This window comes from Triticum aestivum, chromosome 5A, assembly GCF_018294505.1.
Source record: "Triticum aestivum cultivar Chinese Spring chromosome 5A, IWGSC CS RefSeq v2.1, whole genome shotgun sequence".
Classification (NCBI taxonomy): domain Eukaryota; kingdom Viridiplantae; phylum Streptophyta; class Magnoliopsida; order Poales; family Poaceae; genus Triticum; species Triticum aestivum.
Window position 1 is genome coordinate 63821348 of NC_057806.1, and position 25356 is coordinate 63846703.

The 25356-nt window shown below is 47.4% G+C and overlaps 50 non-coding genes and 1 pseudogene across 50 annotated transcripts; all 51 read right to left on the reverse strand.

The window, feature by feature from the left end:
* Nucleotides 1-290: 290 nt before the first annotated feature.
* On the reverse strand, nt 291-409 carry LOC123109559 (5S ribosomal RNA). Its single transcript, XR_006452789.1, has one exon. It is a non-coding gene; the product is annotated as a 5S ribosomal RNA (ribosomal RNA).
* A 366-nt stretch (nt 410-775) lies between these two features.
* On the reverse strand, nt 776-894 carry LOC123109597 (5S ribosomal RNA). The gene has a single exon (XR_006452828.1). It is a non-coding gene; the product is annotated as a 5S ribosomal RNA (ribosomal RNA).
* A 366-nt stretch (nt 895-1260) lies between these two features.
* Nucleotides 1261-1379, reverse strand: LOC123108914 (5S ribosomal RNA). Its single transcript, XR_006452261.1, has one exon. It is a non-coding gene; the product is annotated as a 5S ribosomal RNA (ribosomal RNA).
* Nucleotides 1380-1745: 366 nt separating this feature from the next.
* LOC123109620 (5S ribosomal RNA) lies at nt 1746-1864 on the reverse strand. Its single transcript, XR_006452851.1, has one exon. It is a non-coding gene; the product is annotated as a 5S ribosomal RNA (ribosomal RNA).
* Nucleotides 1865-2229: 365 nt separating this feature from the next.
* On the reverse strand, nt 2230-2348 carry LOC123108926 (5S ribosomal RNA). Its single transcript, XR_006452271.1, has one exon. It is a non-coding gene; the product is annotated as a 5S ribosomal RNA (ribosomal RNA).
* Nucleotides 2349-2713: 365 nt separating this feature from the next.
* On the reverse strand, nt 2714-2832 carry LOC123109828 (5S ribosomal RNA). The gene has a single exon (XR_006453073.1). It is a non-coding gene; the product is annotated as a 5S ribosomal RNA (ribosomal RNA).
* A 365-nt stretch (nt 2833-3197) lies between these two features.
* Nucleotides 3198-3316, reverse strand: LOC123109438 (5S ribosomal RNA). The gene has a single exon (XR_006452666.1). It is a non-coding gene; the product is annotated as a 5S ribosomal RNA (ribosomal RNA).
* Nucleotides 3317-3682: 366 nt separating this feature from the next.
* On the reverse strand, nt 3683-3801 carry LOC123108937 (5S ribosomal RNA). Its single transcript, XR_006452281.1, has one exon. It is a non-coding gene; the product is annotated as a 5S ribosomal RNA (ribosomal RNA).
* A 366-nt stretch (nt 3802-4167) lies between these two features.
* Nucleotides 4168-4286, reverse strand: LOC123109352 (5S ribosomal RNA). The gene has a single exon (XR_006452585.1). It is a non-coding gene; the product is annotated as a 5S ribosomal RNA (ribosomal RNA).
* Nucleotides 4287-4652: 366 nt separating this feature from the next.
* On the reverse strand, nt 4653-4771 carry LOC123109434 (5S ribosomal RNA). Its single transcript, XR_006452662.1, has one exon. It is a non-coding gene; the product is annotated as a 5S ribosomal RNA (ribosomal RNA).
* Nucleotides 4772-5137: 366 nt separating this feature from the next.
* Nucleotides 5138-5256, reverse strand: LOC123108661 (5S ribosomal RNA). The gene has a single exon (XR_006451986.1). It is a non-coding gene; the product is annotated as a 5S ribosomal RNA (ribosomal RNA).
* Nucleotides 5257-5621: 365 nt separating this feature from the next.
* LOC123108948 (5S ribosomal RNA) lies at nt 5622-5740 on the reverse strand. The gene has a single exon (XR_006452292.1). It is a non-coding gene; the product is annotated as a 5S ribosomal RNA (ribosomal RNA).
* A 365-nt stretch (nt 5741-6105) lies between these two features.
* On the reverse strand, nt 6106-6224 carry LOC123109829 (5S ribosomal RNA). Its single transcript, XR_006453074.1, has one exon. It is a non-coding gene; the product is annotated as a 5S ribosomal RNA (ribosomal RNA).
* Nucleotides 6225-6589: 365 nt separating this feature from the next.
* LOC123109779 (5S ribosomal RNA) lies at nt 6590-6708 on the reverse strand. The gene has a single exon (XR_006453024.1). It is a non-coding gene; the product is annotated as a 5S ribosomal RNA (ribosomal RNA).
* Nucleotides 6709-7074: 366 nt separating this feature from the next.
* Nucleotides 7075-7193, reverse strand: LOC123109625 (5S ribosomal RNA). The gene has a single exon (XR_006452857.1). It is a non-coding gene; the product is annotated as a 5S ribosomal RNA (ribosomal RNA).
* Nucleotides 7194-7559: 366 nt separating this feature from the next.
* On the reverse strand, nt 7560-7678 carry LOC123109788 (5S ribosomal RNA). The gene has a single exon (XR_006453033.1). It is a non-coding gene; the product is annotated as a 5S ribosomal RNA (ribosomal RNA).
* Nucleotides 7679-8043: 365 nt separating this feature from the next.
* LOC123109540 (5S ribosomal RNA) lies at nt 8044-8162 on the reverse strand. The gene has a single exon (XR_006452767.1). It is a non-coding gene; the product is annotated as a 5S ribosomal RNA (ribosomal RNA).
* Nucleotides 8163-8528: 366 nt separating this feature from the next.
* Nucleotides 8529-8647, reverse strand: LOC123108960 (5S ribosomal RNA). The gene has a single exon (XR_006452303.1). It is a non-coding gene; the product is annotated as a 5S ribosomal RNA (ribosomal RNA).
* Nucleotides 8648-9013: 366 nt separating this feature from the next.
* LOC123108971 (5S ribosomal RNA) lies at nt 9014-9132 on the reverse strand. The gene has a single exon (XR_006452314.1). It is a non-coding gene; the product is annotated as a 5S ribosomal RNA (ribosomal RNA).
* A 365-nt stretch (nt 9133-9497) lies between these two features.
* On the reverse strand, nt 9498-9616 carry LOC123109441 (5S ribosomal RNA). Its single transcript, XR_006452669.1, has one exon. It is a non-coding gene; the product is annotated as a 5S ribosomal RNA (ribosomal RNA).
* A 364-nt stretch (nt 9617-9980) lies between these two features.
* Nucleotides 9981-10099, reverse strand: LOC123109760 (5S ribosomal RNA). Its single transcript, XR_006453001.1, has one exon. It is a non-coding gene; the product is annotated as a 5S ribosomal RNA (ribosomal RNA).
* A 366-nt stretch (nt 10100-10465) lies between these two features.
* LOC123109647 (5S ribosomal RNA) lies at nt 10466-10584 on the reverse strand. The gene has a single exon (XR_006452883.1). It is a non-coding gene; the product is annotated as a 5S ribosomal RNA (ribosomal RNA).
* Nucleotides 10585-11188: 604 nt separating this feature from the next.
* On the reverse strand, nt 11189-11307 carry LOC123108724 (5S ribosomal RNA). The gene has a single exon (XR_006452051.1). It is a non-coding gene; the product is annotated as a 5S ribosomal RNA (ribosomal RNA).
* Nucleotides 11308-11672: 365 nt separating this feature from the next.
* On the reverse strand, nt 11673-11791 carry LOC123109560 (5S ribosomal RNA). Its single transcript, XR_006452790.1, has one exon. It is a non-coding gene; the product is annotated as a 5S ribosomal RNA (ribosomal RNA).
* A 365-nt stretch (nt 11792-12156) lies between these two features.
* On the reverse strand, nt 12157-12275 carry LOC123109630 (5S ribosomal RNA). Its single transcript, XR_006452863.1, has one exon. It is a non-coding gene; the product is annotated as a 5S ribosomal RNA (ribosomal RNA).
* Nucleotides 12276-12640: 365 nt separating this feature from the next.
* LOC123108802 (5S ribosomal RNA) lies at nt 12641-12759 on the reverse strand. The gene has a single exon (XR_006452131.1). It is a non-coding gene; the product is annotated as a 5S ribosomal RNA (ribosomal RNA).
* A 365-nt stretch (nt 12760-13124) lies between these two features.
* Nucleotides 13125-13243, reverse strand: LOC123109800 (5S ribosomal RNA). The gene has a single exon (XR_006453045.1). It is a non-coding gene; the product is annotated as a 5S ribosomal RNA (ribosomal RNA).
* A 365-nt stretch (nt 13244-13608) lies between these two features.
* On the reverse strand, nt 13609-13727 carry LOC123109680 (5S ribosomal RNA). Its single transcript, XR_006452923.1, has one exon. It is a non-coding gene; the product is annotated as a 5S ribosomal RNA (ribosomal RNA).
* A 511-nt stretch (nt 13728-14238) lies between these two features.
* Nucleotides 14239-14357, reverse strand: LOC123109834 (5S ribosomal RNA). Its single transcript, XR_006453078.1, has one exon. It is a non-coding gene; the product is annotated as a 5S ribosomal RNA (ribosomal RNA).
* A 365-nt stretch (nt 14358-14722) lies between these two features.
* LOC123109078 (uncharacterized) lies at nt 14723-14815 on the reverse strand (annotated as a pseudogene).
* Nucleotides 14816-15179: 364 nt separating this feature from the next.
* Nucleotides 15180-15298, reverse strand: LOC123109460 (5S ribosomal RNA). The gene has a single exon (XR_006452687.1). It is a non-coding gene; the product is annotated as a 5S ribosomal RNA (ribosomal RNA).
* Nucleotides 15299-15663: 365 nt separating this feature from the next.
* Nucleotides 15664-15782, reverse strand: LOC123109504 (5S ribosomal RNA). Its single transcript, XR_006452731.1, has one exon. It is a non-coding gene; the product is annotated as a 5S ribosomal RNA (ribosomal RNA).
* A 365-nt stretch (nt 15783-16147) lies between these two features.
* Nucleotides 16148-16266, reverse strand: LOC123108886 (5S ribosomal RNA). The gene has a single exon (XR_006452228.1). It is a non-coding gene; the product is annotated as a 5S ribosomal RNA (ribosomal RNA).
* A 365-nt stretch (nt 16267-16631) lies between these two features.
* LOC123109801 (5S ribosomal RNA) lies at nt 16632-16750 on the reverse strand. Its single transcript, XR_006453046.1, has one exon. It is a non-coding gene; the product is annotated as a 5S ribosomal RNA (ribosomal RNA).
* A 365-nt stretch (nt 16751-17115) lies between these two features.
* Nucleotides 17116-17234, reverse strand: LOC123109681 (5S ribosomal RNA). The gene has a single exon (XR_006452924.1). It is a non-coding gene; the product is annotated as a 5S ribosomal RNA (ribosomal RNA).
* A 510-nt stretch (nt 17235-17744) lies between these two features.
* LOC123109836 (5S ribosomal RNA) lies at nt 17745-17863 on the reverse strand. Its single transcript, XR_006453080.1, has one exon. It is a non-coding gene; the product is annotated as a 5S ribosomal RNA (ribosomal RNA).
* Nucleotides 17864-18228: 365 nt separating this feature from the next.
* LOC123109505 (5S ribosomal RNA) lies at nt 18229-18347 on the reverse strand. Its single transcript, XR_006452732.1, has one exon. It is a non-coding gene; the product is annotated as a 5S ribosomal RNA (ribosomal RNA).
* A 365-nt stretch (nt 18348-18712) lies between these two features.
* LOC123109819 (5S ribosomal RNA) lies at nt 18713-18831 on the reverse strand. Its single transcript, XR_006453062.1, has one exon. It is a non-coding gene; the product is annotated as a 5S ribosomal RNA (ribosomal RNA).
* A 366-nt stretch (nt 18832-19197) lies between these two features.
* LOC123109691 (5S ribosomal RNA) lies at nt 19198-19316 on the reverse strand. The gene has a single exon (XR_006452934.1). It is a non-coding gene; the product is annotated as a 5S ribosomal RNA (ribosomal RNA).
* A 365-nt stretch (nt 19317-19681) lies between these two features.
* LOC123109564 (5S ribosomal RNA) lies at nt 19682-19800 on the reverse strand. Its single transcript, XR_006452795.1, has one exon. It is a non-coding gene; the product is annotated as a 5S ribosomal RNA (ribosomal RNA).
* Nucleotides 19801-20166: 366 nt separating this feature from the next.
* LOC123108984 (5S ribosomal RNA) lies at nt 20167-20285 on the reverse strand. The gene has a single exon (XR_006452326.1). It is a non-coding gene; the product is annotated as a 5S ribosomal RNA (ribosomal RNA).
* A 365-nt stretch (nt 20286-20650) lies between these two features.
* LOC123108673 (5S ribosomal RNA) lies at nt 20651-20769 on the reverse strand. Its single transcript, XR_006451997.1, has one exon. It is a non-coding gene; the product is annotated as a 5S ribosomal RNA (ribosomal RNA).
* Nucleotides 20770-21134: 365 nt separating this feature from the next.
* Nucleotides 21135-21253, reverse strand: LOC123109781 (5S ribosomal RNA). Its single transcript, XR_006453026.1, has one exon. It is a non-coding gene; the product is annotated as a 5S ribosomal RNA (ribosomal RNA).
* Nucleotides 21254-21618: 365 nt separating this feature from the next.
* On the reverse strand, nt 21619-21737 carry LOC123109782 (5S ribosomal RNA). Its single transcript, XR_006453028.1, has one exon. It is a non-coding gene; the product is annotated as a 5S ribosomal RNA (ribosomal RNA).
* Nucleotides 21738-22102: 365 nt separating this feature from the next.
* LOC123109705 (5S ribosomal RNA) lies at nt 22103-22221 on the reverse strand. Its single transcript, XR_006452947.1, has one exon. It is a non-coding gene; the product is annotated as a 5S ribosomal RNA (ribosomal RNA).
* Nucleotides 22222-22586: 365 nt separating this feature from the next.
* On the reverse strand, nt 22587-22705 carry LOC123108996 (5S ribosomal RNA). Its single transcript, XR_006452337.1, has one exon. It is a non-coding gene; the product is annotated as a 5S ribosomal RNA (ribosomal RNA).
* A 365-nt stretch (nt 22706-23070) lies between these two features.
* Nucleotides 23071-23189, reverse strand: LOC123108762 (5S ribosomal RNA). Its single transcript, XR_006452087.1, has one exon. It is a non-coding gene; the product is annotated as a 5S ribosomal RNA (ribosomal RNA).
* A 365-nt stretch (nt 23190-23554) lies between these two features.
* On the reverse strand, nt 23555-23673 carry LOC123109449 (5S ribosomal RNA). Its single transcript, XR_006452676.1, has one exon. It is a non-coding gene; the product is annotated as a 5S ribosomal RNA (ribosomal RNA).
* Nucleotides 23674-24038: 365 nt separating this feature from the next.
* Nucleotides 24039-24157, reverse strand: LOC123109712 (5S ribosomal RNA). Its single transcript, XR_006452954.1, has one exon. It is a non-coding gene; the product is annotated as a 5S ribosomal RNA (ribosomal RNA).
* A 365-nt stretch (nt 24158-24522) lies between these two features.
* LOC123109602 (5S ribosomal RNA) lies at nt 24523-24641 on the reverse strand. Its single transcript, XR_006452834.1, has one exon. It is a non-coding gene; the product is annotated as a 5S ribosomal RNA (ribosomal RNA).
* Nucleotides 24642-25006: 365 nt separating this feature from the next.
* LOC123109571 (5S ribosomal RNA) lies at nt 25007-25125 on the reverse strand. Its single transcript, XR_006452803.1, has one exon. It is a non-coding gene; the product is annotated as a 5S ribosomal RNA (ribosomal RNA).
* Nucleotides 25126-25356: the final 231 nt, after the last annotated feature.

The window sequence follows — 25356 nt, forward strand, 5'->3', positions numbered from 1 at the left end:
TACCATTACAACCGTCGCCTACTAATGGATAATGCCCTATACTACTTACTCTCTCGCTCAACTACGAAGACGAGTTTACCACGATTTCCACCCCTCCCTCTATACCGCGGCAACACGTATTTTACACCCCTTTCAGAACGCGCTTTTCGCGCCCCAACTCTCCCTAGACGCGTGACTAATGAGCTCCGAGCTAAAACATATCGCAAATGTCAAAAATATGATGACAGGCTTAATATATATCACACACATGCGTTCTGTTCCTCACGTACGTACAAAAATAATTAAAAAAGGGAATGCAACACGAGGACTTCCCAGGAGGTCACCCATCCTAGTACTACTCTCGCCCAAGCACGCTTAACTTCGGAGTTCTGATGGGATCCGGTGCTTTAGTGCTGGTATGATCCCATCCGACATGTTACCCCTGGCTTCATCCCTTATGCTTCCCACTCCCACGTCCGCTACAAAGACGGCCGTACATTCTTACTACCATTACAACCGTCGCCTACTAATGGATAATGCCCTATACTACTTACTCTCTCGCTCAACTACGAAGACGAGTTTACCACGATTTCCACCCCTCCCTGTATACCGCGGCAACACGTATTTTACACCCTTTTCAAAACGCGCTTTTCGCGCCCCAACTCTCCCTAGAAGCGTGACTAATGAGCTCCGAGCTAAAACATATCGCAAATGTCAAAAATATGATGACAGGATTAATATATATCACGCACGTGCGTTCTGTTCCTCACGTGCGTACAAAAATAATTAAAAAAAGGGAATGCAACACGAGGACTTCCCAGGAGGTCACCCATCCTAGTACTACTCTCGCCCAAGCACGCTTAACTTCGGAGTTCTGATGGGATCCGGTGCTTTAGTGCTGGTATGATCGCATCGGACATGTTACCCCCGGCTTCATCCCTTATGCTTCCCACTCCCACGTCCGCTACAAAGACGGCCGTACATTCTTACTACCATTACAACCGTCGCCTACTAATGGATAATGACCTATACTACTTACTCTCTCGCTCAACTACGAAGACGAGTTTACCACGATTTCCACCCCTCCCTCTATACCGCGGCAACACGTATTTTACACCCCTTTCAGAACGCGCTTTTCGCGCCCCAACTCTCCCTAGACGCGTGACTAATGAGCTCCGAGCTAAAACATATCGCAAATGTCAAAAATATGATGACATGCTTAATATATATCACGCACGTGCGTTCTGTTCCTCACGTGCGTACAAAAATAATTAAAAAAAGGGAATGCAACACGAGGACTTCCCAGGAGGTCACCCATCCTAGTACTACTCTCGCCCAAGCACGCTTAACTTCGGAGTTCTGATGGGATCCGGTGCTTTAGTGCTGGTATGATCGCATCCGACATGTTACCCCCGGCTTCATCCATTATGCTTCCCACTCCCATGTCCGCTACAAAGACGGCCGTACATTCTTACTACCATTACAACCGTCGCCTACTAATGGATAATGCCCTATACTACTTACTCTCTCGCTCAACTACGAAGACGAGTTTACCACGATTTCCACCCCTCCCTCTATACCGCGGCAACACGTATTTTACACCCCTTTCAGAACGCGCTTTTCGCGCCCCAACTCTCCCTAGACGCGTGACTAATGAGCTCCGAGCTAAAACATATCGCAAATGTCAAAAATATGATGACAGGCTTAATATATATCACGCACGTGCGTTCTGTTCCTCACGTGCGTACAAAAATAATTAAAAAAAGGGAATGCAACACGAGGACTTCCCAGGAGGTCACCCATCCTAGTACTACTCTCGCCCAAGCACACTTAACTTCGGAGTTCTGATGGGATCCGGTGCTTTAGTGCTGGTATGATCGCATCTGACATTTTACCCCCGGCTTCATCCCTTATGCTTCCCACTCCCATGTCCGCTACAAAGACGGCCGTACATTCTTACTATCATTACAACAGTCGCCTACTAATGGATAATGCCCTATACTACTTACTCTCTCGCTCAACTACGAAGAGGAGTTTACCACGATTTCCTCCCCTCCCTCTATACCGCAGCAACACGTATTTTACACCCCTTTCAGAACGCGCTTTTCGCGCCCCAACTCTCCCTAGACGCGTGACAAATGAGCTCCGAGCTAAAACATATCTCAAATGTCAAAAATATGATGACATGCTTAATATATATCACGCATGTGCGTTCTGTTCCTCACGTACGTACAAAAATAATTAAAAAAGGGAATGCAACACGAGGACTTCCCAGGAGGTCACCCATCCTAGTACTACTCTCGCCCAAGCACGCTTAACTTCGGAGTTCTGATGGGATCCGGTGCTTTAGTGCTGGTATGATCGCATCCAACATGTTACCCCCGGCTTCATCCCTTATGCTTCCCACTCCCACGTCCGCTACAAAGACGGCCGTACATTCTTACTATCATTACAACCGTCGCCTACTAATGGATAATGCCCTATACTACTTACTCTCTCGTTCAACTACGAAGACGAGTTTACCACGATTTCCACCCCTCCCTCTATACCGCGGCAACACGTATTTTACACCCCTTTCAGAACGCGCTTTTCGCGCACCAACTCTCCCTAGACGTGTGACTAATGAGCTCCGAGCTAAAACATATCGCAAATGTCGAAAATATGATGACAGGCTTAATATATATCACGCACATGCGTTCTGTTCCTCACGTACGTACAAAAATAATTAAAAAAGGGAATGCAACACGAGGACTTCCGAGGAGGTCACCCATCCTAGTAATACTCTCGCCCAAGCACGCTTAACTTCGGAGTTCTGATGGGATCCGGTGCTTTAGTGCTGGTATGATCGCATCCGACATGTTACCCCCGGCTTCATCCCTTATGCTTCCCACTCCCACGTCCGCTACAAAGACGGTCGTACATTCTTACTACCATTACAACCGTCGCCTACTAATGGATAATGCCCTATACTACTTACTCTCTCACTCAACTACGAAGACGAGTTTACCACGATTTCCACCCCTCCCTCTATACCGCGGCAACACGTATTTTACACCCCTTTCAGAACGCGCTTTTCGCGCCCCAACTCTCCCTAGACGCGTGACTAATGAGCTCCGAGCTAAAACATATCGCAAATGTCAAAAATATGATGACAGGCTTAATATATATCACACACATGCGTTCTGTTCCTCACGTACGTACAAAAATAATTAAAAAAGGGAATGCAACACGAGGACTTCCCAGGAGGTCACCCATCCGAGTACTACTCTCGCCCAAGCACGCTTAACTTCGGAGTTCTGATGGGATCCGGTGCTTTAGTGCTGGTATGATCGCATCCGACATGTTACCCCCGGCTTCATCCCTTATGCTTCCCACTCCCACGTCCGCTACAAAGACGGCCGTACATTCTTACTACCATTACAACCGTCGCCTACTAATGGATAATGCCCTATACTACTTACTCTCTCGCTCAACTACGAAGACGAGTTTACCACGATTTCCACCCCTCCCTGTATACCGCGGCAACACGTATTTTACACCCCTTTCAAAACGCGCTTTTCGCGCCCCAACTCTCCCTAGAAGCGTGACTAATGAGCTCCGAGCTAAAACATATCGCAAATGTCAAAAATATGATGACAGGCTTAATATATATCACGCACGTGCGTTCTGTTCCTCACGTGCATACAAAAATAATTAAAAAAAGGGAATGCAACACGAGGACTTCCCAGGAGGTCACCCATCCTAGTACTACTCTCGCCCAAGCACGCTTAACTTCGGAGTTCTGATGGGATCCGGTGCTTTAGTGCTGGTATGATCGCATCCAACATGTTACCCCCGGCTTCATCCCTTATGCTTCCCACTCCCACGTCCGCTACAAAGACGGCCGTACATTCTTACTACCATTACAACCGTCGCCTACTAATGGATAATGCCCTATACTACTTACTCTCTCGCTCAACTACGAAGACGAGTTTACCACGATTTCCACCCCTCCCTCTATACCGCGGCAACACGTATTTTACACCCCTTTCAGAACGCGCTTTTCGCGCCCCAACTCTCCCTAGACGCGTGACTAATGAGCTCCGAGCTAAAACATATCGCAAATGTCAAAAATATGATGACAGGCTTAATATATATCACGCACGTGCGTTCTGTTCCTCACGTGCGTACAAAAATAATTAAAAAAAGGGAATGCAACACGAGGACTTCCCAGGAGGTCACCCATCCTAGTACTACTCTCGCCCAAGCACGCTTAACTTCGGAGTTCTAATGGGATCCGGTGCTTTAGTGCTGGTATGATCGCATCCGACATGTTACCCCCGGCTTCATCCCTTATGCTTCCCACTCCCACGTCCGCTACAAAGACGGCCGTACATTCTTACTACCATTACAACCGTCGCCTACTAATGGATAATGCCCTATACTACTTACTCTCTCGCTCAACTACGAAGACGAGTTTACCACGATTTCCACCCCTCCCTCTATACCGCGGCAACACGTATTTTACACCCCTTTCAGAACGCGCTTTTCGCGCCCCAACTCTCCCTAGACGCGTGACTAATGAGCTCCGAGCTAAAACATATCGCAAATGTCAAAAATATGATGACAGGCTTAATATATATCACGCACGTGCGTTCTGTTCCTCACGTGCGTACAAAAATAATTAAAAAAAGGGAATGCAACACGAGGACTTCCCAGGAGGTCACCCATCCTAGTACTACTCTCGCCCAAGCACGCTTAACTTCGGAGTTCTGATGGGATCCGGTGCTTTAGTGCTGGTATGATCACATCCGACATGTTACCCCCGGCTTCATCCATTATGCTTCCCACTCCCATGTCCGCTACAAAGACGGCCGTACATTCTTACTATCATTACAACCGTCGCCTACTAATGGATAATGCCCTATACTACTTACTCTCTCGCTCAACTACGAAGACGAGTTTACCACGATTTCCACCCCTCCCTCTATACCGCGGCAACACGTATTTTACACCCCTTTCAGAACGCGCTTTTCGCGCCCCAACTCTCCCTAGACGCGTGACTAATGAGCTCCGAGCTAAAACATATCGCAAATGTCAAAAATATGATGACAGGCTTAATATATATCACGCACGTGCGTTCTGTTCCTCACGTGCGTACAAAAATAATTAAAAAAAGGGAATGCAACACCAGGACTTCCCAGGAGGTCACCCATCCTAGTACTACTCTCGCCCAAGCACACTTAACTTCGGAGTTCTGATGGGATCCGGTGCTTTAGTGCTGGTATGATCGCATCTGACATTTTACCCCCGGCTTCATCCCTTATGCTTCCCACTCCCATGTCCGCTACAAAGACGGCCGTACATTCTTACTATCATTACAACAGTCGCCTACTAATGGATAATGCCCTATACTACTTACTCTCTCGCTCAACTACGAAGACGAGTTTACCACGATTTCCTCCCCTCCCTCTATACCGCAGCAACACGTATTTTACACCCCTTTCAGAACGCGCTTTTCGCGCCCCAACTCTCCCTAGACGCGTGACTAATGAGCTCCGAGCTAAAACATATCTCAAATGTCAAAAATATGATGACATGCTTAATATATATCACGCATGTGCGTTCTGTTCCTCACGTACGTACAAAAATAATTAAAAAAGGGAATGCAACACGAGGACTTCCCAGGAGGTCACCCATCCTAGTACTACTCTCGCCCAAGCACGCTTAACTTCGGAGTTCTGATGGGATCCGGTGCTTTAGTGCTGGTATGATCGCATCCAACATGTTACCCCCGGCTTCATCCCTTATGCTTCCCACTCCCACGTCCGCTACAAAGACGGCCGTACATTCTTACTATCATTACAACCGTCGCCTACTAATGGATAATGCCCTATACTACTTACTCTCTCGTTCAACTACGAAGACGAGTTTACCACGATTTCCACCCCTCCCTCTATACCGCGGCAACACGTATTTTACACCCCTTTCAGAACGCGCTTTTCGCGCACCAACTCTCCCTAGACGTGTGACTAATGAGCTCCGAGCTAAAACATATCGCAAATGTCAAAAATATGATGACAGGCTTAATATATATCACGCACATGCGTTCTGTTCCTCACGTACGTACAAAAATAATTCAAAAAGGGAATGCAACACGAGGACTTCCGAGGAGGTCACCCATCCTAGTAATACTCTCGCCCAAGCACGCTTAACTTCGGAGTTCTGATGGGATCCGGTGCTTTAGTGCTGGTATGATCGCATCCGACATGTTACCCCCGGCTTCATCCCTTATGCTTCCCACTCCCACGTCCGCTACAAAGACGGTCGTACATTCTTACTACCATTACAACCGTCGCCTACTAATGGATAATGCCCTATACTACTTACTCTCTCACTCAACTACGAAGACGAGTTTACCACGATTTCCACCCCTCCCTCTATACCGCGGCAACACGTATTTTACACCCCTTTCAGAACGCGCTTTTCGTGCCCCAACTCTCCCTAGACGCGTGACTAATGAGCTCCGAGCTAAAACATATCGCAAATGTCAAAAATATGATGACAGGCTTAATATATATCACACACATGCGTTCTGTTCCTCACGTACGTACAAAAATAATTAAAAAAGGGAATGCAACACGAGGACTTCCCAGGAGGTCACCCATCCTAGTACTACTCTCGCCCAAGCACGCTTAACTTTGGAGTTCTGATAGGATCCGGTGCTTTAGTGCTGGTATGATCGCATCCGACATGTTACCCCCGGCTTCATCCCTTATGCTTCCCACTCCCACGTCCGCTACAAAGACGGCCGTACATTCTTACTACCATTACAACCGTCGCCTACTAATGGATAATGCCCTATACTACTTACTCTCTCGCTCAACTACGAAGACGAGTTTACCACGATTTCCACCCCTCCCTCTATACCGCGGCAACACGTATTTTACACCCCTTTCAGAACGCGCTTTTCGCGCCCCAACTCTCCCTAGACGCGTGACTAATGAGCTCCGAGCTAAAACATATCGCAAATGTCAAAAATATGATGACAGGCTTAATATATATCACGCACGTGCGTTCTGTTCCTCACGTGCGTACAAAAATAATTAAAAAAAGGGAATGCAACACGAGGACTTCCCAGGAGGTCACCCATCCTAGTACTACTCTCGCCCAAGCACGCTTAACTTCGAAGTTCTAATGGGATCCGGTGCTTTAGTGCTGGTATGATCGCATCCGACATGTTACCCCCGGCTTCATCCCTTATGCTTCCCACTCCCACGTCCGCTACAAAGACGGTCGTACATTCTTACTACCATTACAACCGTCGCCTACTAATGGATAATGCCCTATACTACTTACTCTGTCGCTCAACTACGAAGACGAGTTTACCACGATTTCCACCCCTCCCTCTATACCGCGGCAACACGTATTTTACACCCCTTTCAGAACGCGCTTTTCGCGCCCCAACTCTCCCTAGACGCGTGACTAATGAGCTCCGAGCTAAAACATATCGCAAATGTCAAAAATATGATGACAGGCTTAATATATATCACGCACGTGCGTTCTGTTCCTCAAGTGCGTACAAAAATAATTAAAAAAAGGGAATGCAACACAAGGACTTCCCAGGAGGTCACCCATCCTAGTACTACTCTCGCCCAAGCACGCTTAACTTCGGAGTTCTGATGGGATCCGGTGCTTTAGTGCTGTTATGATCGCATCCGACATGTTACCCCCGGCTTCATCCCTTATGCTTCCCACTCCCATGTCCGCTACAAAGACGGTCGTACATTCTTACTACCATTACAACCGTCGCCTACTAATGGATAATGCCCTATACTACTTACTCTCTCACTCAACTACGAAGACGAGTTTACCACGATTTCCACCCCTCCCTCTATACCGCGGCAACACGTATTTTACACCCCTTTCAGAACGCGCTTTTCGCGCCCCAACTCTCCCTAGACGCGTGACTAATGAGCTCCGAGCTAAAACATATCGCAAATGTCAAAAATATGCTGACAGGCTTAATATATATCACACACATGCGTTCTGTTCCTCACGTACGTACAAAAATAATTAAAAAAGGGAATGCAACACGAGGACTTCCCAGGAGGTCACCCATCCTAGTACTACTCTCGCCCAAGCACGCTTAACTTCGGAGTTCTGATGGGATCCGATGCTTTAGTGCTGGTATGATCGCATCCGACATGTTACCCCCGGCTTCATCCCTTATGCTTCCCACTCCCACGTCCGCTACAAAGACGGCCGTACATTCTTACTACCATTACAACCGTCGCCTACTAATGGATAATGCCCTATACTACTTACTCTCTCGCTCAACTACGAAGACGAGTTTACCACGATTTCCACCCCTCCCTGTATACCGCGGCAACACGTATTTTACACCCCTTTCAAAACGCGCTTTTCGCGCCCCAACTCTCCATAGAAGCGTGACTAATGAGCTCCGAGCTAAAACATATCGCAAATGTCAAAAATATGATGACAGGCTTAATATATATCACGCACGTGCGTTCTGTTCCTCACGTGCGTACAAAAATAATTAAAAAAAGGGAATGCAACACGAGGACTTCCCAGGAGGTCACCCATCCTAGTACTACTCTCGCCCAAGCACGCTTAACTTCGGAGTTCTGATGGGATCCGGTGCTTTAGTGCTGGTATGATCGCATCCGACATGTTACCCCCGGTTTCATCCCTTATGCTTCCCACTCCCACGTCCGCTACAAAGACGGCCGTACATTCTTACTACCATTACAACCGTCGCCTACTAATGGATAATGCCCTATACTACTTACTCTCTCGCTCAACTACGAAGACGAGTTTACCACAATTTCCACCCCTCCCTCTATACCGCGGCAACACGTATTTTACACCCCTTTCAGAACGCGCTTTTCGCGCCCCAACTCTCCCTAGACGCGTGACTAATGAGCTCCGAGCTAAAACATATCGCAAATGTCAAAAATATGATGACAGGCTTAATATATATCACGCACGTGCGTTCTGTTCCTCACGTGCGTACAAAAATAATTAAAAAAAGGGAATGCAACACGAGGACTTCCCAGGAGGTCACCCATCCTAGTACTACTCTCGCCCAAGCACGCTTAACTTCGGAGTTCTGATGGGATCCGGTGCTTTAGTGCTGGTATGATCGCATCCGACATGTTACCCCCGGCTTCATCCCTTATGCTTCCCACTCCCACGTCCGCTACAAAGACGGCCGTACATTCTTACTACCATTACAACCGTCGCCTACTAATGGATAATGCCCTATGCTACTTACTCTCTCGCTCAACTACGAAGACGAGTTTACCACGATTTCCACCCCTCCCTCTATACCGCGGCAACACGTATTTTACACCCCTTTCAGAACGCGCTTTTCGCGTCCCAACTCTCCCTAGACGCGTGACTAATGAGCTCCGAGCTAAAACATATCGCAAATGTCAAAAATATGATGACAGGCTTAATATATATCACGCACGTGCGTTCTGTTCCTCACGTGCGGACAAAAATAATTAAAAAAGGGAATGCAACACAAGGACTTCCCAGGAGGTCACCCATCCTAGTACTACTCTCGCCCAAGCACGCTTAACTTCGGAGTTCTGATGGGATCCGGTGCTTTAGTGCTGGTATGATCGCATCCGACATGTTACCCCCGGCTTCATCCCTTATGCTTCCCACTCCCACGTCCGCTACAAAGACGGTCGTACATTCTTATACCATTACAACCGTCGCCTACTAATGGATAATGCCCTATACTACTTACTCTCTCGCTCAACTACGAAGACGAGTTTACCACGATTTCCACCCCTCCCTCTATACCGCGGCAACACGTATTTTACACCCCTTTCAGAACGCGCTTTTCGCGCCCCAACTCTCCCTAGACGCGTGACTAATGAGCTCCGAGCTAAAACATATCGCAAATGTCAAAAATATGATGACAGGCTTAATATATATCACACACATGCGTTCTGTTCCTCACGTACGTACAAAAATAATTAAAAAAGGGAATGCAACACGAGGACTTCCCAGGAGGTCACCCATCCTAGTACTACTCTCGCCAAAGCACGCTTAACTTCGGAGTTCTAATGGGATCCGGTGCTTTAGTGCTGGTATGATCGCATCCGACATGTTACCCCCGGCTTCATCCCTTATGCTTCCCACTCCCACGTCCGCTACAAAGACGGCCGTACATTCTTACTACCATTACAACCGTCGCCTACTAATGGATAATGCCCTATACTACTTACTCTCTCGCTCAACTACGAAGATGAGTTTACCACGATTTCCACCCCTCCCTGTATACCGCGGCAACACGTATTTTACACCCCTTTCAAAACGCGCTTTTCGCGCCCCAACTCTCCCTAGAAGCGTGACTAATGAGCTCCGAGCTAAAACATATCGCAAATGTCAAAAATATGATGACAGGCTTAATATATATCACGCACGTGCGTTCTGTTCCTCACGTGCGTACAAAAATAATTAAAAAAAGGGAATGCAACACGAGGACTTCCCAGGAGGTCACCCATCCTAGTAATACTCTCGCCCAAGCACGCTTAACTTCGGAGTTCTGATGGGATCCGGTGCTTTAGTGCCGGTATGATCGCATCCGACATGTTACCCCCGGCTTCATCCCTTATGCTTCCCACTCCCACGTCCGCTACAAAGACGGTCGTACATTCTTACTACCATTACAACCGTCGCCTACTAATGGATAATGCCCTATACTACTTACTCTCTCGCTCAACTACGAAGACGAGTTTACCACGATTTCCACCCCTCCCTCTATACCGCGGCAACACGTATTTTACACCCCTTTCAGAACGCGCTTTTCGCGCCCCAACTCTCCCTAGACGCGTGACTAATGAGCTCCGAGCTAAAACATATCTCAAATGTCAAAAATATGATGACAGGCTTAATATATATCACGCATGTGCGTTCTGTTCCTCACGTACGTACAAAAATAATTAAAAAAGGGAATGCCAACTACGAAGACGAGTTTACCACGATTTCCACCCCTCCCTCTATACCGCGGCAACACGTATTTTACACCCCTTTCAGAACGCGCTTTTCGCGCCCCAACTCTCCCTAGACGCGTGACTAATGAGCTCCGAGCTAAAACATATCTCAAATGTCAAAAATATGATGACAGGCTTAATATATATCACGCATGTGCGTTCTGTTCCTCACGTACGTACAAAAATAATTAAAAAAGGGAATGCAACACGAGGACTTCCCAGGAGGTCACCCATCCTAGTACTACTCACGCCCAAGCACGCTTAACTTCAAAGTTCTGATGGGATCCGGTGCTTTAGTGCTGGTATGATCACATCTGACATGTTACCCCCGGCTTCATCCCTTATGCTTCCCACTCCCACGTCCGCTACAAAGACGGCCGTACATTCTTACTATCATTACAACCGTCGCCTACTAATGGATAATGCCCTATACTACTTACTCTCTCGCTCAACTACGAAGACGAGTTTACCACGATTTCCACCCCTCCCTCTATACCGCGGCAACACGTATTTTACACCCCTTTCGGAACGCGCTTTTCGCGCCCCAACTCTCCCTAGACGCGTGACTAATGAGCTCCGAGCTAAAACATATCTCAAATGTCAAAAATATGATGACAGGCTTAATATATATCACGCATGTGCGTTCTGTTCCTCACGTTAGTACAAAAATAATTAAAAAAGGGAATGCAACACGAGGACTTCCCAGGAGGTCACCCATCCTAGTACTACTCTCGCCCAGGCACGCTTAACTTCGGAGTTCTGATGGGATCCGGTGCTTTAGTGCTAGTATGATCGCATCCGACATGTTACCCCCGGCTTCATCCCTTATGCTTCCCACTCCCACGTCCGCTACAAAGACGGCCGTACATTCTTACTATCATTACAACCGTCGCCTACTAATGGATAATGCCCTATACTACTTACTCTCTCGCTCAACTACGAAGACGAGTTTACCACGATTTCCACCCCTCCCTCTATGCCGCGGCAACACGTATTTTACACCCCTTTCAGAACGCGCTTTTCGCGCCCCAACTCTCCCTAGACGCGTGACTAATGAGCTCCGAGCTAAAACATATCGCAAATGTCAAAAATATGATGACAGGCTTAAGATATATCACGCACGTGCGTTCTGTTCCTCACGTACGTACAAAAATAATTAAAAAAGGGAATGCAACACGAGGACTTCCCAGGAGGTCACCCATCCTAGTAATACTCTCGCCCAAGCACGCTTAACTTCGGAGTTCTGATGGGATCCGGTGCTTTAGTGCTGGTATGATCGCATCCGCCATGTTACCCCCGGCTTCATCCCTTATGCTTCCCACTCCCACGTCCGCTACAAAGACGGTCGTACATTCTTACTACCATTACAACCGTCGCCTACTAATGGATAATGCCCTATACTACTTACTCTCTCGCTCAACTACGAAGACGAGTTTACCACGATTTCCACCCCTCCCTCTATACCGCGGCAACACGTATTTTACACCCCTTTCAGAACGCGCTTTTCACGCCCCAACTCTCCCTAGACGCGTGACTAATGAGCTCCGAGCTAAAACATATCTCAAATGTCAAAAATATGATGACAGGCTTAATATATATCACGCATGTGCGTTCTGTTCCTCACGTACGTACAAAAATAATTAAAAAAGGGAATGCAACACGAGGACTTCCCAGGAGGTCACCCATCCTAGTTTTACTCTCGCCCAAGCACGCTTAACTTCGGAGTTCTGATGGGATCTGGTGCTTTAGTGCTGGTATGATCGCATCCGACATGTTACTCCCGGCTTCATCCCTTATGCTTCCCACTCCCACGTCCGCTACAAAGACGGCCGTACATTCTTACTATCATTACAACCGTCGCCTACTAATGGATAATGCCCTATACTACTTACTCTCTCGCTCAACTACGAAGACGAGTTTACCACGATTTCCACCCCTCCCTCTATACCGCGGCAACACGTATTTTACACCCCTTTCAGAACGCGCTTTTCGCGCCCCAACTCTCCCTAGACGCGTGACTAATGAGCTCCGAGATAAAACATATCGCAAATGTCAAAAATATGATGACAGGCTTAATATATATCACGCACGTGCGTTCTGTTCCTCACGTACGTACAAAAATAATTAAAAAAGGGAATGCAACACGAGGACTTCCCAGGAGGTCACCCATCCTAGTAATACTCTCGCCCAAGCACGCTTAACTTCAGAGTTCTGATGGGATCCGGTGCTTTAGTGCTGGTATGATCGCATCCGACATGTTACCCCCGGCTTCATCCCTTATGCTTCCCACTCCCACGTCCGCTACAAAGACGGTCGTACATTCTTACTACCATTACAACCGTCGCCTACTAATGGATAATGCCCTATACTACTTACTCTCTCGCTCAACTACGAAGACGAGTTTACCACGATTTCCACCCCTCCCTCTATACCGCGGCAACACGTATTTTACACCCCTTTCAGAACGCGCTTTTCGCGCCCCAACTCTCCCTAGACGCGTGACTAATGAGCTCCGAGCTAAAACATATCTCAAATGTCAAAAATATGATGACATGCTTAATATATATCACGCATGTGCGTTCTGTTCCTCACGTACGTACAAAAATAATTAAAAAAGGGAATGCAACACGAGGACTTCCCAGGAGGTCACCCATCCTAGTACTACTCTCGCCCAAGCATGCTTAACTTCGGAGTTCTGATGGGATCCGGTGCTTTAGTGCTGGTATGATCACATCCGACATGTTACCCCGGCTTCATCCCTTATGCTTCCCACTCCCACGTCCGCTACAAAGACGGACGTACATTCTTACTATCATTACAACCGTCGCCTACTAATGGATAATGCCCTATACTACTTACTCTCTCGCTCAACTACGAAGACGAGTTTACCACGATTTCCACCCCTCCCTCTATACCGCGGCAACACGTATTTTACACCCCTTTCAGAACATTCTTACTATCATTACAACCGTCGCCTACTAATGGATAATGCCCTATACTACTTACTCTCTCGCTCAACTACGAAGACGAGTTTACCACGATTTCCACCCCTCCCTCTATACCGCGGCAGCACGTATTTTACACCCCTTTCAGAACGGGCTTTTCGCGCCCCAACTCTCCCTAGACGCGTGACTAATGAGCTCCGAGCTAAAACATATCTCAAATGTCAAAAATATGATGACAGGCTTAATATATATCACGCATGTGCGTTCTGTTCCTCACGTACGTACAAAAATAATTAAAAAAGGGAATGCAACACGAGGACTTCCCAAGAGGTCACCCATCCTAGTACTACTCTCGCCCAAGCACGCTTAACTTCGGAGTTCTGATGGGATCCGGTGCTTTAGTGCTGTTATGATCACATCCGACATGTTACCCCCGGCTTCATCCCTTATGCTTCCCACTCCCACGTCCGCTACAAAGACGGCCGTACATTCTTACTATCATTACAACCGTCGCCTACTAATGGATAATGCCCTATACTACTTACTCTCTCGCTCAACTACGAAGACGAGTTTACCACGATTTCCACCCCTCCCTCTATACCGCGGCAACACGTATTTTACACCCCTTTCAGAACGCGCTTTTCGCGCCCCAACTCTCCCTAGACGCGTGACTAATGAGCTCCGAGCTAAAACATATCTCAAATGTCAAAAATATGATGACATGCTTAATATATATCACGCATGTGCGTTCTGTTCCTCACGTACGTACAAAAATAATTAAAAAAGGGAATGCAACACGAGGACTTCCCAGGAGGTCACCCATCCTAGTACTACTCTCGCCCAAGCACCCGGTGCTTTAGTGCTGGTATGATCACATCCGACATGTTACCCCGGCTTCATCCCTTATGCTTCCCACTCCCACGTCCGCTACAAAGACGGCCGTACATTCTTACTATCATTACAACCGTCGCCTACTAATGGATAATGCCCTATACTACTTACTCTCTCCCTCAACTACGAAGACGAGTTTACCACGATTTCCACCCCTCCCTCTATACCGCGGCAACACGTATTTTACACCCCTTTCAGAACGGGCTTTTCGCGCCCCAACTCTCCCTAGACGCGTGACTAATGAGCTCCGAGCTAAAACATATCTCAAATGTCAAAAATATGATGACAGGCTTAATATATATCATGCATGTGCGTTCTGTTCCTCACGTACGTACAAAAATAATTAAAAAAGGGAATGCAACACGAGGACTTCCCAAGAGGTCACCCATCCTAGTACTACTCTCGCCCAAGCACGCTTAACTTCGGAGTTCTGATGGGATCCGGTGCTTTAGTGCTGGTATGATCACATCCGACATGTTACCCCCGGCTTCATCCCTTATGCTTCCCACTCCCACGTCCGCTACAAAGACGGCCGTACATTCTTACTATCATTACAACCGTCGCCTACTAATGGATAATGCCCTATACTACTTACTCTCTCGCTCAACTACGAAGACGAGTTTACCACGATTTCCACCCCTCCCTCTATACCGCGGCAACACGTATTTTACACCCCTTTCAGAACGCGCTTTTCGCGCCCCAACTCTCCCTAGACGCGTGACTAATGAGCTCCGAGCTAAAACATATCGCAAATGTCAAAAATATGATGACAGGCTTAATATATATCACGCATGTGCGTTATGTTCCTCACGTACGTACAAAAATAATTAAAAAAGGGAATGCAACACGAGGACTTCCCAGGAGGTCACCCATCCTAGTACTACTCTCGCCCAAGCACGCTTAACTTCGGAGTTCTGATGTGATCCGGTGCTTTAGTGCTGGTATGATCGCATCCGACATGTTACCCCCGGCTTCATCCCTTATGCTTCCCACTCCCACGTCCGCTACAAAGACGGTCGTACATTCTTACTACCATTACAACCGTCGCCTACTAATGGATAATGCCCTATACTACTTACTCTCTCGCTCAACTACGAAGACGAGTTTACCACGATTTCCACCCCTCCCTCTATACCGCGGCAACACGTATTTTACACCCCTTTCAGAACGCGCTTTTCACGCCCCAACTCTCCCTAGACGCGTGACTAATGAGCTCCGAGCTAAAACATATCTCAAATGTCAAAAATATGATGACAGGCTTAATATATATCACGCATGTGCGTTCTGTTCCTCACGTACGTACAAAAATAATTAAAAAAGGGAATGCAACACGAGGACTTCCCAGGAGGTCACCCATCCTAGTTTTACTCTTGCCCAAGCACGCTTAACTTCGGAGTTCTGATGGGATCTGGTGCTTTAGTGCTGGTATGATCGCATCCGACATGTTACTCCCGGCTTCATCCCTTATGCTTCCCACTCCCACGTCCGCTACAAAGACGGCCGTACATTCTTACTATCATTACAACCGTCGCCTACTAATGGATAATGCCCTATACTACTTACTCTCTCGCTCAACTACGAAGATGAGTTTACCACGATTTCCACCCCTCCCTCTATACCGCGGCAACACGTATTTTACACCCCTTTCAGAACGCGCTTTTCGCGCCCCAACTCTCCCTAGACGCGTGACTAATGAGCTCCGAGATAAAACATATCGCAAATGTCAAAAATATGATGACAGGCTTAATATATATCACGCACGTGCGTTCTGTTCCTCACGTACGTACAAAAATAATTAAAAAAGGGAATGCAACACGAGGACTTCCCAGGAGGTCACCCATCCTAGTAATACTCTCGCCCAAGCACGCTTAACTTCAGAGTTCTGATGGGATCCGGTGCTTTAGTGCTGGTATGATCGCATCCGACATGTTACCCCCGGCTTCATCCCTTATGCTTCCCACTCCCACGTCCGCTACAAAGACGGTCGTACATTCTTACTACCATTACAACCGTCGCCTACTAATGGATAATGCCCTATACTACTTACTCTCTCGCTCAACTACGAAGACGAGTTTACCACGATTTCCACCCCTCCCTCTATACCGCGGCAACACGTATTTTACACCCCTTTCAGAACGCGCTTTTCGCGCCCCAACTCTCCCTAGACGCGTGACTAATGAGCTCCGAGCTAAAACATATCTCAAATGTCAAAAATATGATGACATGCTTAATATATATCACGCATGTGCGTTCTGTTCCTCACGTCCGTACAAAAATAATTAAAAAAGGGAATGCAACACGAGGACTTCCCAGGAGGTCACCCATCCTAGTACTACTCTCGCCCAAGCATGCTTAACTTCGGAGTTCTGATGGGATCCGGTGCTTTAGTGCTGGTATGATCACATCCGACATGTTACCCCGGCTTCATCCCTTATGCTTCCCACTCCCACGTCCGCTACAAAGACGGACGTACATTCTTACTATCATTACAACCGTCGCCTACTAATGGATAATGCCCTATACTACTTACTCTCTCGCTCAACTACGAAGACGAGTTTACCACGATTTCCACCCCTCCCTCTATACCGCGGCAACACGTATTTTACACCCCTTTCAGAACATTCTTACTATCATTACAACCGTCGCCTACTAATGGATAATGCCCTATACTACTTACTCTCTCGCTCAACTACGAAGACGAGTTTACCACGATTTCCACCCCTCCCTCTATACCGCGGCAACACGTATTTTACACCCCTTTCAGAACGGGCTTTTCGCGCCCCAACTCTCCCTAGACGCGTGACTAATGAGCTCCGAGCTAAAACATATCTCAAATGTCAAAAATATGATGACAGGCTTAATATATATCACGCATGTGCGTTCTGTTCCTCACGTACGTACAAAAATAATTAAAAAAGGAATGCAACACGAGGACTTCCCAAGAGGTCACCCATCCTAGTACTACTCTCGCCCAAGCACGCTTAACTTCGGAGTTCTGATGGGATCCGGTGCTTTAGTGCTGTTATGATCACATCCGACATGTTACCCCTGGCTTCATCCCTTATGCTTCCCACTCCCACGTCCGCTACAAAGACGGCCGTACATTCTTACTATCATTACAACCGTCGCCTACTAATGGATAATGCCCTATACTACTTACTCTCTCGCTCAACTACGAAGACGAGTTTACCACGATTTCCACCCCTCCCTCTATACCGCGGCAACACGTATTTTACACCCCTTTCAGAACGCGCTTTTCGCGCCCCAACTCTCCCTAGACGCGTGACTAATGAGCTCCGAGCTAAAACATATCGCAAATGTCAAAAATATGATGACAGGCTTAATATATATCACGCATGTGCGTTATGTTCCTCACGTACGTACAAAAATAATTAAAAAAGGGAATGCAACACGAGGACTTCCCAGGAGGTCACCCATCCTAGTACTACTCTCGCCCAAGCACGCTTAACTTCGGAGTTCTGATGTGATCCGGTGCTTTAGTGCTGGTATGATCGCATCCGACATGTTACCCCCAGCTTCATCCCTTATGCTTCCCACTCCCACGTCCGCTACAAAGACGGTCGTACATTCTTACTACCATTACAACCGTCGCCTACTAATGGATAATGCCCTATACTACTTACTCTCTCGCTCAACTACGAAGACGAGTTTACCACGATTTCCACCCCTCCCTCTATGCCGCGGAAACACGTATTTTACACCCCTTTCGGAACGCGCTTTTCGCGCCCCAACTCTCCCTAGATGCGTGACTAATGAGCTCCGAGCTAAAACATATCGCAAATGTCAAAAATATGATGACAGGCTTAATATATATCACGCACATGCGTTCTCTTCCTCACGTACGTACAAAAATAATTAAAAAAGGGAATGCAACACGAGGACTTCCCAGGAGGTCACCCATCCTAGTACTACTCTCGCCCAAGCACGCTTAACTTCGGAGTTCTGATGGGATCCGATGCTTTACTGCTGGTATGATCGCATCCGACATGTTACCCCCGGCTTCATCCCTTATGCTTCCCACTCCCATGTCCGCTACAAAGACGGCCGTACATTCTTACTACCATTACAACCGTCGCCTACTAATGGATAATGCCCTATACTACTTACTCTCTCGCTCAACTACGAAGACGAGTTTACCACGATTTCCACCCCTCCCTGTATACCGCGGCAACACGTATTTTACACCCCTTTCAAAACGCGCTTTTCGCGCCCCAACTCTCCCTAGACGCGTGACTAATGAGCTCCGAGCTAAAACATATCGCAAATGTCAAAAATATGATGACATGCTTAATATATATCACGCACGTGCGTTCTGTTCCTCACGTACGTACAAAGATAATTAAAAAAAGGGAATGCAACACGAGGACTTCCCAGGAGGTCACCCATCCTAGTACTACTCTCGCCCAAGCACGCTTAACTTCAGAGTTCTGATGGGATCCGGTGCTTTAGTGCTAGTATGATCGCATCCGACATGTTACCCCCGGCTTCATCCCTTATGCTTCCCACTCCCACGTCCGCTACAAAGACGGCCGTACATTCTTACTATCATTACGACCGTCGCCTACTAATGGATAATGCCCTATACTACTTACTCTCTCGCTCAACTACGAAGACGAGTTTACCACGATTTCCACCCCTCCCTCTATACCGCAGCAACACGTATTTTACACCCCTTTCAGAACGCGCTTTTCGCGCCCCAACTCTCCCTAGATGCGTGACTAATGAGCTCCGAGCTAAAACATATCGCAAATGTCAAAAATATGATGACAGGCTTAATATATATCACGCACGTGCGTTCTGTTCCTCACGTACGTACAAAAATAACTAAAAAAAGGAATGCAACACGAGGACTTCCCAGGAGGTCACCCATCCTAGTACTACTCTTGCCCAAGCACGCTTAACTTCGGAGTTCTGATGGGATCCGGTGCTTTAGTGCTGGTATGATCGCATCCGACATGTTACCCCCGGCTTCATCCCTTATGCTTCCCACTCCCTCCGTCCGCTACAAAGACGGCCGTACATTCTTACTACCATTACAACCGTCGCCTACTAATGGATAATGCCCTATACTACGTACTCTCTCGCTCAACTACGAAGACGAGTTTACCACGATTTCCACCCCTCCCTCTATACCACGGCAACACGTATTTTACACCCCTTTCAGAACGCGCTTTTCGCGCCCCAACTCTCCCTAGACGCGTGACTAATGAGCTCCGAGCTAAAACATATCGCAAATGTCAAAAATATGATGACAGGCTTAATATATATCACGCACATGCGTTCTGTTCCTCAAGTACGTACAAAAATAATTAAAAAAGGGAATGCAACACGAGGACTTCCCAGGAGGTCACCCATCCTAGTACTACTCTCGCCCAAGCACGCTTAACTTCGGAGTTCTGATGGGATCCGGTGCTTTAGTGCTGGTATGATCGCATCCGACATGTTACCCCCGGCTTCATCCCTTATGCTTCCCACTCCCACGTCCGCTACAAAGACGGCCGTATATTCTTACTATCATTACAACCGTCGCCTACTAATGGATAATGCCCTATACTACTTACTCTCTCGCTCAACTACGAAGACGAGTTTACCACGATTTCCACCCCTCCCTCTATACCGCGGCAACATGTATTTTACACCCCTTTCAGAACGCGCTTTTCGCGCCCCAACTCTCCCTAGACGCGTGACTAATGAGCTCCGAGCTAAAACATATCGCAAATGTCAAAAATATGATGACAGGCTTAATATATATCACGCACGTGCGTTCTGTTCCTCACATGCGTACAAAAAAAATTAAAAAAGGGAATGCAACACGAGGACTTCCGAGGAGGTCACCCATCCTAGTACTACTCTCGCCCAAGCACGCTTAACTTCAGAGTTCTGATGGGATCCGATGCTTTAGTGCTGGTATGATCGCATCCGACATGTTACCCCCGGCTTCATCCCTTATGCTTCCCACTCCCACGTCCGCTACAAAGACGTCCGTACATTCTTACTATCATTACAACCGTCGCCTACTAATGGATAATGCCCTATACTACTTACTCTCTCGCTCAACTACGAAGACGAGTTTACCACGATTTCCACCCCTCCCTCTATACCGCAGCAACACGTATTTTACACCCCTTTCAGAACGCGCTTTTCGCGCCCCAACTCTCCCTAGACGCGTGACTAATGAGCTCCGAGCTAAAACATATCGCAAATGTCAAAAATATGATGACAGGCTTAATATATATCACGCACGTGCGTTCTGTTCCTCACGTACATACAAAAATAATTAAAAAAGGGAATGCAACACGAGGACTTCCCAGGAGGTCACCCATCCTAGTACTACTCTCGCCCAAGCACGCTTAACTACGGAGTTCTGATGGGATCCGGTGCTTTAGTGCTGCTATGATCGCATCCGACATGTTACCCCCGGCTTCATCCCTTATGCTTCCCACTCCCACGTCCGCTACAAAGACGGCCGTACATTCTTACTATCATTACAACCGTCGCCTACTAATGGATAATGCCCTATACTACTTACTCTCTTGCTCAACTACGAAGATGAGTTTACCACGATTTCCACCCCTCCCTCTATACCGCAGCAACACGTATTTTACACCCCTTTCAGAACGCGCTTTTCGCGCCCCTACTCTCCCTAGACGCGTGACTAATGAGCTCCGAGCTAAAACATATCGCAAATGTCAAAAATATGATGACAGGCTTAATATATATCACGCACGTGCGTTCTGTTCCTCACGTACATACAAAAATAATTAAAAAAGGGAATGCAACACGAGGACTTCCCAGGAGGTCACCCATCCTAGTACTACTCTCGCCCAAGCACGCTTAACTACGGAGTTCTGATGGGATCCGGTGCTTTAGTGCTGCTATGATCGCATCCGACATGTTACCCCCGGCTTCATCCCTTATGCTTCCCACTCCCACGTCCGCTACAAAGACGGCCGTACATTCTTACTATCATTACAACCGTCGCCTACTAATGGATAATGCCCTATACTACTTACTCTCTCGCTCAACTACGAAGACGAGTTTACCACGATTTCCACCCCTCCCTCTATACCACAGCAACACGTATTTTACACCCCTTTCAGAACGCGCTTTTCGCGCCCCTACTCTCCCTAGACGCGTGACTAATGAGCTCCGAGCTAAAACATATCGCAAATGTCAAAAATATGATGACAGGCTTAATATATATCACGCACGTGCGTTCTGTTCCTCACGTACGTACAAAAATAATTAAAAAAGGGAATGCAACACGAGGACTTCCCAGGAGGTCACCCATCCTAGTACTACTCTCGCCCAAGCACGCTTAACTTCGGTGTTCTGATGGGATCCGGTGCTTTAGTGCTGGTATGATCGCATCCGACATGTTACCCCCGGCTTCATCCCTTATGCTTCCCACTCCCACGTCCGCTACAAAGACGGCCGTACATTCTTACTATCATTACAACCGTCGCCAACTAATGGATAATGCCCTATACTACTTACTCTCTCGCTCAACTACGAAGACGAGTTTACCACGATTTCCACCCCTCCCTCTATACCGCAGCAACACGTATTTTACACCCCTTTCAGAACGCGCTTTTCGCGCCCCAACTCTCCCTAGACGCGTGACTAATGAGCTCCGAGCTAAAACATATCGCAAATGTCAAAAATATGATGACAGGCTTAATATATATCACGCACATGCGTTCTGTTCCTCACGTACGTACAAAAATAATTAAAAAAGGGAATGCAACACGAGGACTTCCCAGGAGGTCACCCATCCTAGTACTACTCTCGCCCAAGCACGCTTAACTTCGGAGTTCTGATGGGATCCGGTGCTTTAGTGCTGGTATGATCGCATCCAACATGTTACCCCCGGCTTCATCCCTTATGCTTCCCACTCCCACGTCCGCTACAAAGACGGCCGTACATTCTTACTATCATTACAACCGTCGCCTACTAATGGATAATGCCCTATACTACTTACTCTCTCGCTCAACTACGAAGACGAGTTTACCACGATTTCCACCCCTCCCTCTATACCGCGGCAACATGTATTTTACACCCCTTTCAGAACGCGCTTTTCGCGCCCCAACTCTCCCTAGACGCGTGACTAATGAGCTCCGAGCTAAAACATATCGCAAATGTCAAAAATATGATGACAGGCTTAATATATATCACGCACGTGCGTTCTGTTCCTCACGTGCGTACAAAAAAAATTAAAAAAGGGAATGCAGCACGAGGACTTCCGAGGAGGTCACCCATCCTAGTACTACTCTCGCCCAAGCACGCTTAACTTCAGAGTTCTGATGGGATCCGATGCTTTAGTGCTGGTATGATCGCATCCGACATGTTACCCCCGGCTTCATCCCTTATGCTTCCCACTCCCACGTCCGCTACAAAGACGGCCGTACATTCTTACTATCATTACAACCGTCGCCTACTAATGGATAATGCCCTATACTACTTACTCTCTCGCTCAACTACGAAGACGAGTTTACCACGATTTCCACCCCTCCCTCTATACCGCAGCAACACGTATTTTACACCCCTTTCAGAACGCGCTTTTCGCGCCCCAACTCTCCCTAGACGCGTGACTAATGAGCTCCGAGCTAAAACATATCGCAAATGTCAAAAATATGATGACAAGCTTAATATATATCACGCACGTGCGTTCTGTTCCTCACGTACATACAAAAATAATTAAAAAAGGGAATGCAACACGAGGACTTCCCAGGAGGTCACCCATCCTAGTACTACTCTCGCCCAAGCACGCTTAACTACGGAGTTCTGATGGGATCCGGTGCTTTAGTGCTGGTATGATCGCATCCGACATGTTACCCCCGGCTTCATCCCTTATGCTTCCCACTCCCACGTCCGCTACAAAGACGGCCGTACATTCTTACTATCATTACAACCGTCGCCTACTAATGGATAATGCCCTATACTACTTACTCTCTCGCTCAACTACAAAGACGAGTTTACCACGATTTCCACCCCTCCCTCTATACCGCAGCAACACGTATTTTACACCCCTTTCAGAACGCGCTTTTCGCGCCCCTACTCTCCCTAGACGCGTGACTAATGAGCTCCGAGCTAAAACATATCGCAAATGTCAAAAATATGATGACAGGCTTAATATATATCACGCACGTGCGTTATGTTCCTCACGTACGTACAAAAATAATTAAAAAAGGGAATGCAACACGAGGACTTCCCAGGAGGTCACCCATCCTAGTACTACTCTCGCCCAAGCACGCTTAACTTCGGAGTTCTGATGGGATCCGGTGCTTTAGTGCTTGTATGATCGCATCCAACAAGTTACCCCCGGCTTCATCCCTTATGCTTCCCACTCCCACGTCCGCTACAAAGACGGCCGTACATTCTTACTATCATTACAACCGTCGCCAACTAATGGATAATGCCCTATACTACTTACTCTCTCGCTCAACTACGAAGACGAGTTTACCACGATTTCCACCCCTCCCTCTATACCGCAGCAACACGTATTTTACACCCCTTTCAGAACGCGCTTTTCGCGCCCCAACTCTCCCTAGACGCGTGACTAATGAGCTCCGAGCTAAAACATATCGCAAATGTCAAAAATATGATAACATGCTTAATATATATCACGCACGTGCGTTCTGTTCCTCACGTACGTACAAAAATAATTAAAAAAGGGAATGCAACACGAGGACTACCCAGGAGGTCACCCATCCTAGTACTACTCTCGCCCAAGCACGCTTAACTTCGGAGTTCTGATGGGATCCGGTGCTTTAGTGCTGGTATGATCGCATCCGACATGTTACCCCCGGCTTCATCCCTTATGCTTCCCACTCCCACGTCCGCTACAAAGACGGCCGTACATTCTTACTACCATTACAACCGTCGCCTACTAATGGATAATGCCCTATACTACATACTCTCTCGCTCAACTACGAAGACGAGTTTACCACGATTTCCACCCCTCCCTCTATACCGCGGCAACACGTATTTTACACCCCTTTCAGAACGCGCTTTTCGCACCCCAACTGTCCCTAGACGCGTGACTAATGAGCTCCGAGGTAAAACATATCGCAAATGTCAAAAATATGATAACAGGCTTAATATATATCACGCACGTGCGTTCTGTTCCTCACGTACGTACAAAAATAATTAAAAAAGGGAATGCAACACGAGGACTTCCCAGGAGGTCACCCATCCTAGTACTACTCTCGCCCAAGCACGCTTAACTTCGGAGTTCTGTTGGGATCCGGTGCTTTAGTGCTGGTATGATCGCATCCGACATGTTACCCCCGGCTTCATCCCTTATGCTTCCCACTCCCACGTCCGCTACAAAGACGGCCGTACATTCTTACTACCATTACAACCGTCGCCTACTAATGGATAATGCCCTATACTACTTACTCTCTCGCTCAACTACGAAGACGAGTTTACCACGATTTCCACCCCTCCCTGTATACCGCGGCAACACGTATTTTACACCCCTTTCAGAACGCGCTTTTCGCACCCCA